Source organism: Mustela nivalis, assembly GCF_964662115.1.
Source record: "Mustela nivalis genome assembly, chromosome: 1".
Taxonomy (NCBI): Eukaryota; Metazoa; Chordata; class Mammalia; order Carnivora; family Mustelidae; genus Mustela; species Mustela nivalis.
The window spans coordinates 26290060-26303555 of NC_139020.1; the positions used below are offsets into that span (position 1 = coordinate 26290060).

At 35.1% G+C, this 13496-nt stretch overlaps 1 protein-coding gene across 1 annotated transcript in view; it reads right to left on the minus strand.

The window, feature by feature from the left end:
* Nucleotides 1–13496, minus strand: part of LOC309843691 (uncharacterized protein) — a 560969-nt gene that overhangs the window by 40031 nt on the left and 507442 nt on the right. Inside the window, exon 9 of the mRNA XM_082689341.1 lies at nt 2799–3392. The gene's annotated coding sequence lies outside the window, so the exon portion shown is untranslated. The remainder of the gene's footprint in view (nt 1–2798; nt 3393–13496) is intronic.

Consider the following 13496-nt stretch of genomic DNA (forward strand, 5'->3'; position numbering starts at 1 on the left):
CTCTCTTGCCCTAAAATAAATCTTTTTAAAAAACTACCAAAACAAGGGAATACTGTGCAGCCATGAAAAGAAATGAAATCTTTCCATTTGCAATGATGTGGATGGAACTAGAGGGTATCATGCTAAGAAAAATAAGTCGATCAGAGAAAGACAATCATCATATGATCTCTCTGATATGAGGAATTTAAAAGGCAGGGTGGGAGATCATGGAGAGTTGGGAGGTAAAAAGTGAAACATGATGGAATCAGGAGGGAGACATACTATAAGAGATTCTTAATTTCATGAAACAAACAGGGTTGCTGGGGGTTGGGGGAAGAGGTATAGGGTGGGTGGTTTATGGACATCGGGGAGGGTATGTGGTATGGTGAACGCTGTGAATTGTGAATTGTGTAAGACTGATGAATCACAGACCTGTACCCCTGGGCAAATAATACATTATATGTTAATTTTTTTAAAAAACTACAAAAAAAAAAACCCTTACACACAATTTAATGATATTGATTTAAAAAATATGTTGATATTTTAAAATATCATATCCTTTAGCTGAACCAAAACTGGAATTCAGATCCTGCTAAATAGCAGATTTGAATTTCTAATTGGCTTACAATTCCCAGAAAATTATGACCAAAAGATTGAATATCTTCTAACATAGTAGATCAGAATACATTTACAGAGACTGAAAACTATTCTGACAAATTCTGGGTGTGGGAGAAAGACTAGAGATTGGGTACTATATTTTCTTTTTATATCCAAATTATAGTATGTATGGATTTCTGTGACTTCTAATTCAGCAATAACTTCTAATTCAGCAATAACCACATAAAAGTAATGATTCAGATTTGCACAAAAATATAAAATTGTAAGAAGAATACTTAAAACATATTTATGGGCCATATAAGAAAACTTGAATACATGGAGAGACATCGTGTTCTTATATGGTAAGGTCAAATACTAGATATTGGTCATTTAAATTATCTACGCATGGCTGAGATGGAAATATTGGTATATTATAGGGTATTATTTTAATACCCCGTACAAATTTTATTTGTTAGTACAATAGCCCCCCCACTCATCTGCAGTTCCAGTTACCCACTGTCCAGAAGCAATGGTCCTCCCCCACAGTGTCAGAAGGACAATAGTAACCTGTTATGTCACGATGCCCACATCATTCTCCTCACTTCAGTTCACCACTTAGACACATTATCATCTCACGTTACTGCAAAAAGTTTGAGTATAATACAATAAGATACTTTAAGAGAGATAGAGATCACATTCATGTAACTTTTATTATAACATATTGTTAAGATTGTTCTATTTGATTATTATTGTTGTTCATCTCTTACAGTGCCTAATTTATAAATTAAACTTTATCACAGATATGTATGTGTAAGAAAAAATATGGCAAATATAGGGTTTGGTACTATCTGTGGTTTCAGATGTCCACTGGGGGGCATGTCTTGGAATGTATCCCCCTATAGACAAGAGCACTATGTATCTCATCAGGAAAATTGCAATGACCTTAGTCAACAAGATCACCCTATGTTTTTTCGTTTCCTATTTGTTGTATTCTCTTTCTTGTTTCTAATTTTTTTTTTATCTTTACTCTTTACAGAAAATTAAAGATACTTTGCTTAAAAATTGATTTAGTTCATGGAGTCCATGGGTGGCTCAGTTGGTTAAGCATCTGACTCTTGATTTCAACTAAGGTCATGATCTCAGGATTATGAAATCGAACCCCATTTTGGGCTCCATGCTGGGCGTGGAGCCTGCTAAGATTCTTTCTGTCCCTCTCCCTCTTCCCCTCCTTCTAACTCTCTCTCTACCGAAAGGAAAAAAAAAAATGATTTAGTCATGATTCATGTGTTGATTTTACATTTCTTTAACCCAATTAAATTTATGTTACTTCTGTCTCTAAGTTTCTTCTCTTGGATTTATTGTCATCTATTTAGGTTCTTGAGATAAAGATTTGATTCGTTTACATTTATTTTTTATGTAGTAGAGGCTAGAGCCTATGAATTTGTTTCTGAGAGCAGCTTTGGTACTATACCTGTGCTGAAATATGGTGCTGTAATGTTAGATTTCTAAATAGTATATGATTGTGGTTTTATTTTCCAATTTGTCCCAACAATTATTGGCAAATTCTTTGTTTATTTAATGTTGCTTTGTTTCAGTGTTTGTTTTTTAAAAAATATTTTGGGGGATATTTTTGTGAAAAAATTATTTTTAGTACCATTAGATTGTGGCCATATGTGATTTCTGTAATTTCTATTATGTATCACTTAGTTGCTCTTGACTAATACTAATCTATTTTACTAAATAAACCAGAGATGCTTAAAAAAATATGTGTGGTGTCTCTTTGTAGGGTGTAAGTATTTATAGATATCAAGTATTAACTTTTTTAAAAAATTTCCTTGATTTTAGTTAACTTACATGATTCTTCTCTAGTGGTTTGGTGGTTACACATCATATTTATAGTTTATATGTGTTCATTTCTCCCCTTAAAATATCTCCACACATTCTTTTTACCTTATACTTGAGTCATTATCAAAGCCAAGATTAAAGCTCCTCCCAGTTAAGATGAAAATCTTGGTACATTTTTTCCTTTATAATCATCCCACTCCTCTCTCCCCCTTCCATGTCCACATTCCTTTTCTAATTTCTGTCAACACAATCCATAATTTAATACCAACTGATGATGCTGTTTACATTTTTTTAAAGAACATTTTTTTATTTTGCCAATAGTTTTCACATTTGCATTCAGTTTTGTAAGCATATTTCTACTGATTATGTAAATTTACCTTTATGTTCATTCACAGTTGTGTTTCTGTTCCTGCATAATGGCTGGTACGTCATCCGTCCTCAGGAATTCTGGTGCAGGAACCAATGCAGTAGAATGAAAGAGAGGATAAGAACCTGACCAAGTGAACTTCTATAAGCTTCTATAAGTGCAAGTTTGCCACAAACACATTATCACCAGGATTATGACAAATCCATAAAGCAGATTTTACCTTGATAGTCCCATGGTCGCAACCACACACATACACACAAATCCATTCTAATGAGAATAAACACTTTACCATTTCCCATGCGCTAATACTCTTGGAATGTGTGACACCTACACTGACTTCATTGTTATCAGCCTTTTTTAATGGATTCACCTGTAAATAACTGTAAACATTGGTCTCAAACTCAGCTGCACATTGTAATCTCATGGGAAGGTTTTTAAACGCTTCTAATGACCTAGCTACTCACCAGACCAATTAAGTTCAGATCACTCTGGTTGAGACCCAGGCTTCAGTACTTTCTAAAGCTCCTCAGGTGACTATAGAGCCCAGCCAGGAATAAGAACACGGGGGAGTCAGTGTAGGTCTGAATCCTCAGTCTAGTTGCGCCTGTAGATATGACGCAAAGTAAGAGCTTTTGGGGAACTTTAAAAAGAGATCCTGGGAAACAGAGCTTTCCTTAGGACCGTTGATAACCACATCAAAATGGAAAACACTTCTATCACTGCAGAACAGTTCCCTCATTTTTAACATGCCAATGAATGAAGCATCGAGCTCTGTTTTGGGTGGAGCGAAGAGACAACAAGAGGGCTCAGAGTCTGATGAACAGCTCAGCTAAAACCCACATGGAACAACAGAGTGTTACCCAATTTTTTAACTAAAAACTGTTTCTTGAATTTGGTCAGGGATCTCTTACACAAGAAAATTTGGCGTTACGTCCTGATATGGAGGTTTTAACAGTTTTTTTCTTTACTTTCAGACAGACTGCCACATAGACATTTCCTTATTTTATGCAGACTCAGACATTTGAATTCAGAATATGGACCAGATTATCTAGTTTTGAAGACTATCTAAGTGGAATCAAGAAAATATTCTCTCTGGAAATGCTCTTTGAGCATTGTTACCATAATAGTTAAAATGCTTGACTTGAGGAAAGATATAGATTAAGAAAAAAAAAAAAAAAGAAAAAAAAAAAACAACTTTTGGTGGCATTTTGTCATATACTTCTTTCTAAACACACTGTTAAGTAATAAATAAACAAACCATTCAAACTGTAGTTATTATTAGTTATAATGAAAGGAATCTACCATTTTTTATACATGATAATAATATTCATTCAATTGCTATTTTTTAATTTAAAATTTGTTTGAGAACATCATTCAATTTATTTTTAACTTTCCTCTTCCAGATTTTTTGAGGTATAATTGAGAAATAAAATTTTATATATTTGAAGTGTACAATGTGTTGATTTGATATTCATACATATTGTGAAATGATAACCACAGTCAGGTTAACACATCCATTACCTCACATATTTAATGTGTTGTGTATATGTGTGTGTGATGAGAACACTTAAGATCTACACTCTTAGTGAAGTTCGAGTGTATGAGCCAGTATTATTAACTGTGGTCACAATGCTGTACTTTAAAATCAATCAATTTAATAATTAACGGGCTTCTCAGGAAAGAGATAACATCTACAGAAAACAATGAGCTCCGTTAGCATCACAGAGCTAAAACTTATTATTTTTGGTCTCTTGCCTGCTAGGGAGTATGCATTTATTTATTGTGTGGTTGCTTTTAAATATGCTGTTAAAAATATGCCAATGCACTTGTCAGGCAGAGAACCTTATTTATATTTTAAAGATAGCTTTCTTTGTAATATAATTTGGATTTCTGAAGATACAGAGCTTGACTAAAAAAATATTAATCATATAGAAAAATAATCCAGAAGTTAGAATGACTTAAGTTTTTTCTACAGTGATTTTTACCTGGTCCTGTGCTTCTCAAAGAGCAGCGGGACCAGCAGCAGCCAGGGCACTTGAGAATTTTAGAAATGTAAACCCTCAGGCTCCACCCAGCCCTACTGAGTCAGAAACTCTAAGGTTAGGGCCAGAGATCTCCTTCTCTGTGATTCTGTTACACTCTGAAATTTGAAAATCTTTGACATGATAAAAATGCCCCTGGGGCGCCTGGGTGGCTCAGTGGATTAAGCCACTGCCTTTGGCTCAGGTCATGATCTCAGGATCCTGGAATCCAGCCCTGCATCGGGCTCTCTGCTCAGCAGGGAGCCTGCTTCTCTCTCTCTCTCTCTCTCTGCCTGCCTCTCTGCCTACTTGTGATCTCTCTCTCTCTCAATCTGTCAAATAAATAAATAAAATCTTAAAAAAAAAAAAAAACACAGGTACTAGAACAAACACAAAACAACAAAACCTCTGACCCTTCCACTGGCTTATTTTATTTTGTTTAGAAATGATTTTACCTGCATTGAAAGATAATATTTGCCTAGGAAGTTCATTTTTCCTTTCAGTAGAATTAATCAGGGTACCTATCATTCTATTATGTTTTTCTGTTACACGTCAAAGATTCATGACTGGTTTTCAACATCTTTTAAAGTACATTTAAGTGATCATTAATTCCTCACATTTGCTTTCAAAAATTCTTTCAAGCAGCAGTGTTAGATTTCACGTGTGCTTTACTTACCTCATTGAGATAATGTTACCATAATGATCTCACTTATATGTTGCATAATTAGATCTAATATCTCTCTAATGAGATACACCATGTTATTTGGAACCAGCTGCTCTATCATGGATAGCAAAGGACACTCTACAAGAAATTTTCCAAGATATTCAAGAATAATGTTAAGTGGTCATTTCAAACAAATTATTTTTCCTCCTTTCTTTAAGAATCTATTTGTTTCTGGATGGATATTAACATTCACATTTCCTCAAGGACTAAAGGAGTCCGCTGACTTTGGCATTAGACATAGTACGTAACAACTATTTGCTGTGAGAATAAAAACTCTCTGTTATCAAGAAACAGTTACCTGAGAATCTAGACCAGAGTGCTCTAACTTTTTTTTTACATTTGTACATTTACAGTATATATTAAATTCTTATGATGTTATAGTTTAAGAAAGAACATTCTTTATATGAAGAATATACTTATTAAAAACGAGTTGCATGCAGGTTTAAGAATGTGGTAGCCATTTTTTTTCAGTAACTACTTATGTATGTTCAATAAATATGAGATGGAAATAAGTATATATATATATCTTTGGGGCTTGCTTCACTGGTTACTCACGCTTATGAAAAAACCTATGTGCATATTTAATACAGACAAATGAATACACAATAGACATAGGTAGACACACAAAGTGGACTGCATGGAGCCTACCCACTAGTTTATATTCAAGGGTATTCTCATCTTTCCGCTGAATGTAAATACATGACTATTTATCTAAATTGTATTTGCTTGTTAATGAAACCAGAACAGGCAGCATTTTATGAAAGTGTGGTGAATTAATGGCTAAGATTACTTCGCCTCCCTACAGCCTTCTGAGTCTCTACAGAAGAGGAAATTAAGGGAGACAAACTGAACTGTGATGCTCTGGGACTCCCTTGATTCTGCCTGTCACCGTTGTAAGCCAGCTCAAGGCCTCGGGGGAGTCTGCCTGCTCAAGCCTTCCTCAGCCAGCCAGACGGTGACGGCCCACTGCTTTTATTCATTACCCTGAATGTAATGCACTAAATTTAACAAGTAACACACTCAGCGGGAATTTATTGGCCTTTTGCAGCATGATTGCAAGGTAGGATATGGATATGGATTCCAATTACTGTTGACACCCAGATAAGAAGAACAAAGCCTATATATAATTATTAATCAAAGTTGATATTTTAAGGAAATGAGAATAAATAAATAAATAAATAAATAGCTCTATTTTATTGAAGCAAATATTCCCAAGTCGAGAGAAATCTCCCTGGTTATACAGTGCTAGCATTCCAATTAAATATAATAGCAATAATAAAATGGCAGCATAGTGGCAAAGTGATCCTATAAAACACCAATTTTCATATCAAAATAGCTGTGTGGAGCAGATGTATAGTAGAGAAAAGGCTAACAGAATCCAAACATGGACTTGTAATATTTAAATGAATGGTCAAATAGCGATCTTTAAGAATTTAGTGTTTTTAGTTAGAAATAATAATCCATTTAATAGTGTTATTCCAGATGATAGTTATAAGTAGCTCTATGTGAATAAGGTAGGAAGAGTGACTGTAGAAAAATATGGGGTCGCACTTTCATATCTATAGCACTGGCATTACCTGATCATGAAAATTAAATACTGTTGGCATACAGATATTTATGAGGAAACTCAAATTCCTTGGGTTGCGATAAGAACATGAAGAAAGGAGCTAGAATTTTCACTCACTTTGGGCAACCGTGTGTTACAGTTATGGTTTGTTTTATTTATAAAGGCCAAAAGAACACAACACATGTAAAGGCATAAGAAAGAAAGAACAGGATTTTATTTTATCAGACTGTATGTGAATGAATGATACTAAAAATATAAGGCACATGAAAACAAAGGGAACATCACTTTCTCCATGATTAACCCAAATGGCCAACTTATTATTGAAATAAGAGGCAACATGCATCACTGGTAAAGGGTTGAACTCGCACGTTACAAAGAATCATATCCTGGCTTTAATAATTATTGGTACTCTGACCTTGAGCCACTAATTTAATCTCTCTTAGCCTGTTCCTTCAAGTGTAAAATAGAGATGATTATAGTAGCTACCTGTGTTGTTATATTAACAATACTGCATTATATACTTCTAAGTTGCTAAGAAACCAGATTAAATGTTCTCACCACCAAAAAGAAATGATCATTATGGAACATGACGGTGGTGGTAACTAATGCTATTGTGGTAATCATACTGCCGTATACAAATGCATCAAATCAACATGTTGTGTTGTAAACTTACACAATATTGTATGTCAATTATATCACAAAATATTTCTGATAAATTAATATGGTTCTCAGCACAAAGGAAAAACTCAATAAACAGTAGCAAATTTCATGGTACTTAGTATTATTTTAATCTACTCGATATTACTCTGATTAGTTTGGACCCCAGAGTTGTAATTTTATAGAAAAGTCTTATCACATAACTGTGTGCAGTTAAACAATGTGCATTTCTAGGATTTGGAATGCTAAGGTATAATACAGGTCTAATGACACCTGCCTTTGAGGGTATATGGTAAATTTGGAGAAAATATGTGTATATGTCCATGAAACTCAGGACATAGCCTGACACCACCCAAAAATGGAGGTTTTTTTTTTTTAGGATCTATAGATGGACACTTGCATTTAGTTGTTATTGCAATTCGACTTAGAATTCATTATCATCCCCATTTCTTAGGAAATGTAATGAAGGATGAAATGTAAATTGTCTGTTCAAGACCACAGAATTAACAAGAGCTTCGACTCACTTTAGGTCAAAGTGAGCATAAGTAAGTGTTCTTTCTGCTACAGTCACCTCCTTTTGTAGGTAAGAAGATAAATGTGGATCTCTGACAGAATATGTTTGTGTGTGTCTTTGAATGTATGAAACAGTCATGTTCTCCTGATAACTGGTATACAGTTTGGGTTTTTAAAGAGAGTAGTTAGATGAAAATCGTCTATGTGAGGCCATGGTTTTCTCTGACTTTCCTAACAATGTCATGGAGCTTATGTATTAAGGGTCTTACATAATTGGTATCCCAAAGTAAAATTATCTACAGAAGTAGAAAAAATTACTTCTGCCCCAATGTGACCTACTAACTGGGGATCAGTCTTCAAAAAGCCAATAGTCCAAAGGAAGCAGTTAAGTGACATGATTTCCATAATAATAAAATGATTACCTAGACTGAAAATTTTAACTAAAACTGCCAAAGAACATTTTCTCTCTATATATACATATATACACCTTAATATTTTTACTATTGAATTCAATCACCTCTTTAGAACAATTTTTGTTTCACAATAATTTGGGTCCACATGTAAAAGCTATTCATAGAACTTACAGATAGAAACCTAGTCTTCTGAATCAAAGAAACATGAATAACATTGATTTTAAAAATTAAGGAAAAAGAAATTAAGTCAAATAGTACTTTAAGGAAATCCTGTGTAAATGCTTATATTGAATGAAATTCATCACTGATGAATGGATAAATAAGTTGTGGTACACACACACACACACACACACACACACACAGGAATATTACTCAGCCCTAAAAAATGAAATTTTGCGTATTTGCAAACTAATAGGAGGAGCTATTTATGGAGTATTATGCTAAGCAAAATCAGTCAGAGAAAGACAAATATATATTATTTCACTGATATGTGGAATTTAAGAAAAAGAAACAATCGATCATAGGGGAGAAAAAAGAGAGGTGAACCAAGAAACAGATTCTTAATTATAGAGAATTATGGTTACCAGCCGGGAGAGGGGTGGGGGGGGGTGGGTGAGATAGGTGATGGGGATTAAGGAGGGCACTTGTTTTGATGAGCACAAAGTGATGTATGGAAGTGATGAATCACTATATTGTACATGTGAAACAAATATTACACTGTGTGGCAACTAACAGGAATTTAAATAAAAACTAAAAAAAAGAACAAAAGATTTAAAAAAATCATCCATTCACTCATGCTTTCAACAATGGTACACTAGCTGCCTCCTTTTTGCGAGGTCTATGCTAGTACTGAGGACATGGGACTCAATCAGCTAGACAAGGCCACCACCCATACAGTAGTGAAGAAAGATACAAAACAATCATATAATTGCAATTCTAATGAGGATGTTGACTACAGTGGGAGCCTATATAAGGATTTCAGTCTGCTCTTGAAGAGGGGTCAGAAAGATCTCATTAGGAAATAACTTCACCTGTGCAAACTTGATCCTCACACCAACCCAATAAGACCAGCCAAACTATCATCACCCCATTCACAGAATTTAAAAAAAAAAAAAAAAGGAGGGGAAAAAAGGCATTCAATATCCTAACAAACCAGACGGTTGGTAAGGGGTAGATCCAAGATCCAAACCCAGGCCATCTGGTTTTAGACTCTGCTTTTCACCCCGTGCTATGGACGTTCATGTGCCTTTGTGAGGGGCAGCAAACACACTCCAGAAAGAAAGGTGTGAGAGAAGAACCTGAGGTGGGCCAGAACCAGTGCTCTGTTCAACAGAAATATGAGCCACATATGTAATTTTAAATTTTCTAGTAGCCATGTTACAAAAAGTAAAAAGAAACAGGTGGTTACAACACTCGGGAAAGGTGATTTGGCATTTTCTCATGAAACTAAACACGCAGATACCATATGAACTGGCAGTTGTACTCAAGCATTTATTCCCGATAAATGAAAATGTATATCCACACGAAAATCTGTACCGGAATGTTTATGGCAGTTGAATTCATAATTGCAAAAACTATAAGCAACCCAGGTGTCCTTCGGTGGGTGAGTAAACAGAGTGTGCTACATCCTGCTCATGGAACGCTCTTTGGTTAAAAAAAAAAAAAGGGACTACTGATGCAGGGAACGACTTGGGTCAATCTCGAGGGGATTGTGCTATGCAAACAAAGCCAATTCCCAAAGAATACACCCTGTATGATTCCATCTACATCACCTTTTGACATGACAAAATTATATAAATGGAGAACAGACTGATGGTTGCTAAAAGCTGGGGCCAGGGGAGGGATGGAGCACAGATATGCTGTGGACATGGTTATAAAAATGCAACATAAGCGATCTTTGTGGTGAAGGAACGGCTCTGAATCCTGACATGGTGGTACTTATATATGTGATTAAACAGAACAAAGCACACGCAGACCCAGACGCGTGTACGATTTATCATTGTCAATATCCTGGTAGTCACACTGTAAGGATGGAGATTACCACTGGGCAAAATCTTAGGGAAAGGAAACCTTGGGTTTCTCTCTATTATGTCTTACAGTCACATGGGAATCTAGAATTACTTCAAGATAAAAAATGTTAATTAAAAGAAAGAGATTAAGTTTATTCTGTTCTACTTAATCAATACATCTGAAATACTTCCATTTCAACATGTTAAACAATATAAAAATTATGGACATATTTCACACTGTCCAGTGAGATCAGCCACATTTCAAGCTCCTGTTAGCCAGTAGCACAAGTAGTGTGAATACAAAGATAAGAAGTGAAGACAGATGTTTAAGAGGTAGGCATGGGTCAAGCTCTACAAATGACAGAGTCATTGCAGTGGCCTATGGAACCTGGTAATGTAGTAACCTCCTGTCTTCTTTCTTCTTCATTCTTCTCAGGGACACCAGAGTCCTTGTTCTTCCTAGAAAATGAGAAGCATGCTCCAACCTCAGAAACCTTGCTTTTGCTGTTTTCTCTGCCTAGAATCCTCATTTCAGAAAATCTCTCTGACTTATTCCCACACCAAGAGTTGTCTCTGCTCAGATGTCTCTCAGAAGGTGTTTTCTGACCAACTTACATAAAAGAGCCAATTCTACCATTCTCCAACTCTCTCTATCCACCCATTATACTACTTTAATTTTCTTGATAGTACTTACACTCCTGGACCTTCCATATATTTACCTGTTTATTGTCAGTTTCCCACAGAGCCTGGAACAGTGCCTGGTGCACAGAATACATCCAGTGAGTATTTGTTGAATGAATTGTTTGATGAACAAATTAATTATGTTTAACTCTTTCACTAGTCTCAAATGAACTGCCTGCCTCAAATAAAATCTACATTTTTCTGGGATTCAAAATATGACATAATAAATATCAGAAATTGAGTTAAATCTCCTGGATTTTTATTTATTTTGTTTATTATTTTTATTTTTTAATTTTCTGAATTCTTAAAATACAATTCACAGAAACAATTTCTTTATATTCCAATAAAATCAACTATATATATATTTAATTTTATTTATTTATTACATATTTTAGAGAGAGAAAGGGGAAGGGAGTAACCACAGTTAGGGGAGGGGCAAAAAAAAGAGACAGAGAATCTCAAGCAAATTCCACTCTGAGCTTGGAGCTCAGTGTGATGTTCAGTCTCATGATCCTGAGATCATGACCTGAGCTGAAATCAAGAGTTGGATGTTTAATCAACTAAGCCACCCAGGCACCCCAATCAACAAGATATTTCTAATATATAAATTAAGCTTTTGGCTAAAAGTTTTTTTTTTTTTAACACTGCCTCTTATTTTTAGAGAACCTGTTTCTGATATAAGACCATTTAATTTATATTTTTTTCTACAGTCATGATAAATTTCTGTACCTCTCGTTGTAAAATTTTTTCACCAAGTAAATACATTTAGAAATTCTGAAAAATGGTATTCATTATTCCTAAAGGTGTTATTAAAGTCCTCCTAGTACATTGGTCCTTTCTTGACATACTGCCTTCTGATGGAAGCATTCTCCAATAACCCCAATCAGAATTTCTTTGGCTCCTGCACTTCCATCATTGCATCTAATATCTATCTTAACCCAATGCCGATTCCAGTCTACTTATATCAAAAATATTAATGAAAATATTCTCACTCCAGGAAGGCAGAAATTGTCTTTTTCTAAGTTATTAATATAATGATTTACACGTCTCAGTTGGACTGAGATAAATATTTCATGAATTGAATGAATTCTGTTTTGTTTTAATAATGTATGCTTTTATCTAGTCTAGAAGACTTGATAGGCAAGTGTTGCATAAGATAACCTCTCAAGCACAAATTCATATCATCCAGTATTTTTCCCAGAAAAGAACTAATATTTATTAAGCTCCTAAGATACATTAAAGATTTCACATATGATCTCATTTAGTCCCCATAATATATGCAATATTATTATCTCCATCTATGAAGAAATGAAAGCTCAGAAAAAAATATGTAGCTTTCAAGTGAGGAAATCAACCCTCACATTTGCTAATTCACTAGAAAGACCCACAGAACTAACTGAAACCAACTATACTTACAGTTGCTGCAGGGAAAGGATGCCAAACATCAGCCAAAAAAAGAGACATAGTGCAGAGTTTGGGAGGGATCCAAATAAGAAACCTTCATTGTTCTCAGGACCTGTTTCTCTGCTGTATTGGTCTGTGACAATATGCATGTAGTAGTGCCAACAGAGGAGCTTACATGAGCTTCAGCATCCAGAGTATGTATGGGGGCTTTATTACATAAGCAGGATTGATTGATTTACCAGGTTTTCCAGAGGGTCCCATAAAAAACAGAGACTCCTATCACTAGGGAAATTTCCGAGGGTTTATAGGAACCTCCCAGGCACTAAGTACAAGGGCCAGACCTCTCTTGGGTGAGGCCAAATTCCTCACTATGCAGTATCATTTACTATTTTCTTGGATAAAATTCTCCAGTTCCTTAATCTGACATGAAATATAGTTCTAGAAGCTCAGCATATCTCAGTGGCATTTCTGTAGGTTAAGCCCTGATTTATCAATATTCTCTTCTGAGGCTCAGAAACTTTGGGTAACTTTGGTAACAAAATAAATAACCGTGTCACTTGTTCTAGAAGCTATCTCTACATTGAAGCATTACTACTGTAAAGTATGAACTAATACTTTGGATTTGGGGTTATAGACAGAATCCTGACATCCAACAGCCAATAAACCTTGAAAAGGGGCAAAGGCAGCAGGAAGAACAGAATAGGAAGAAGTGGGTCATA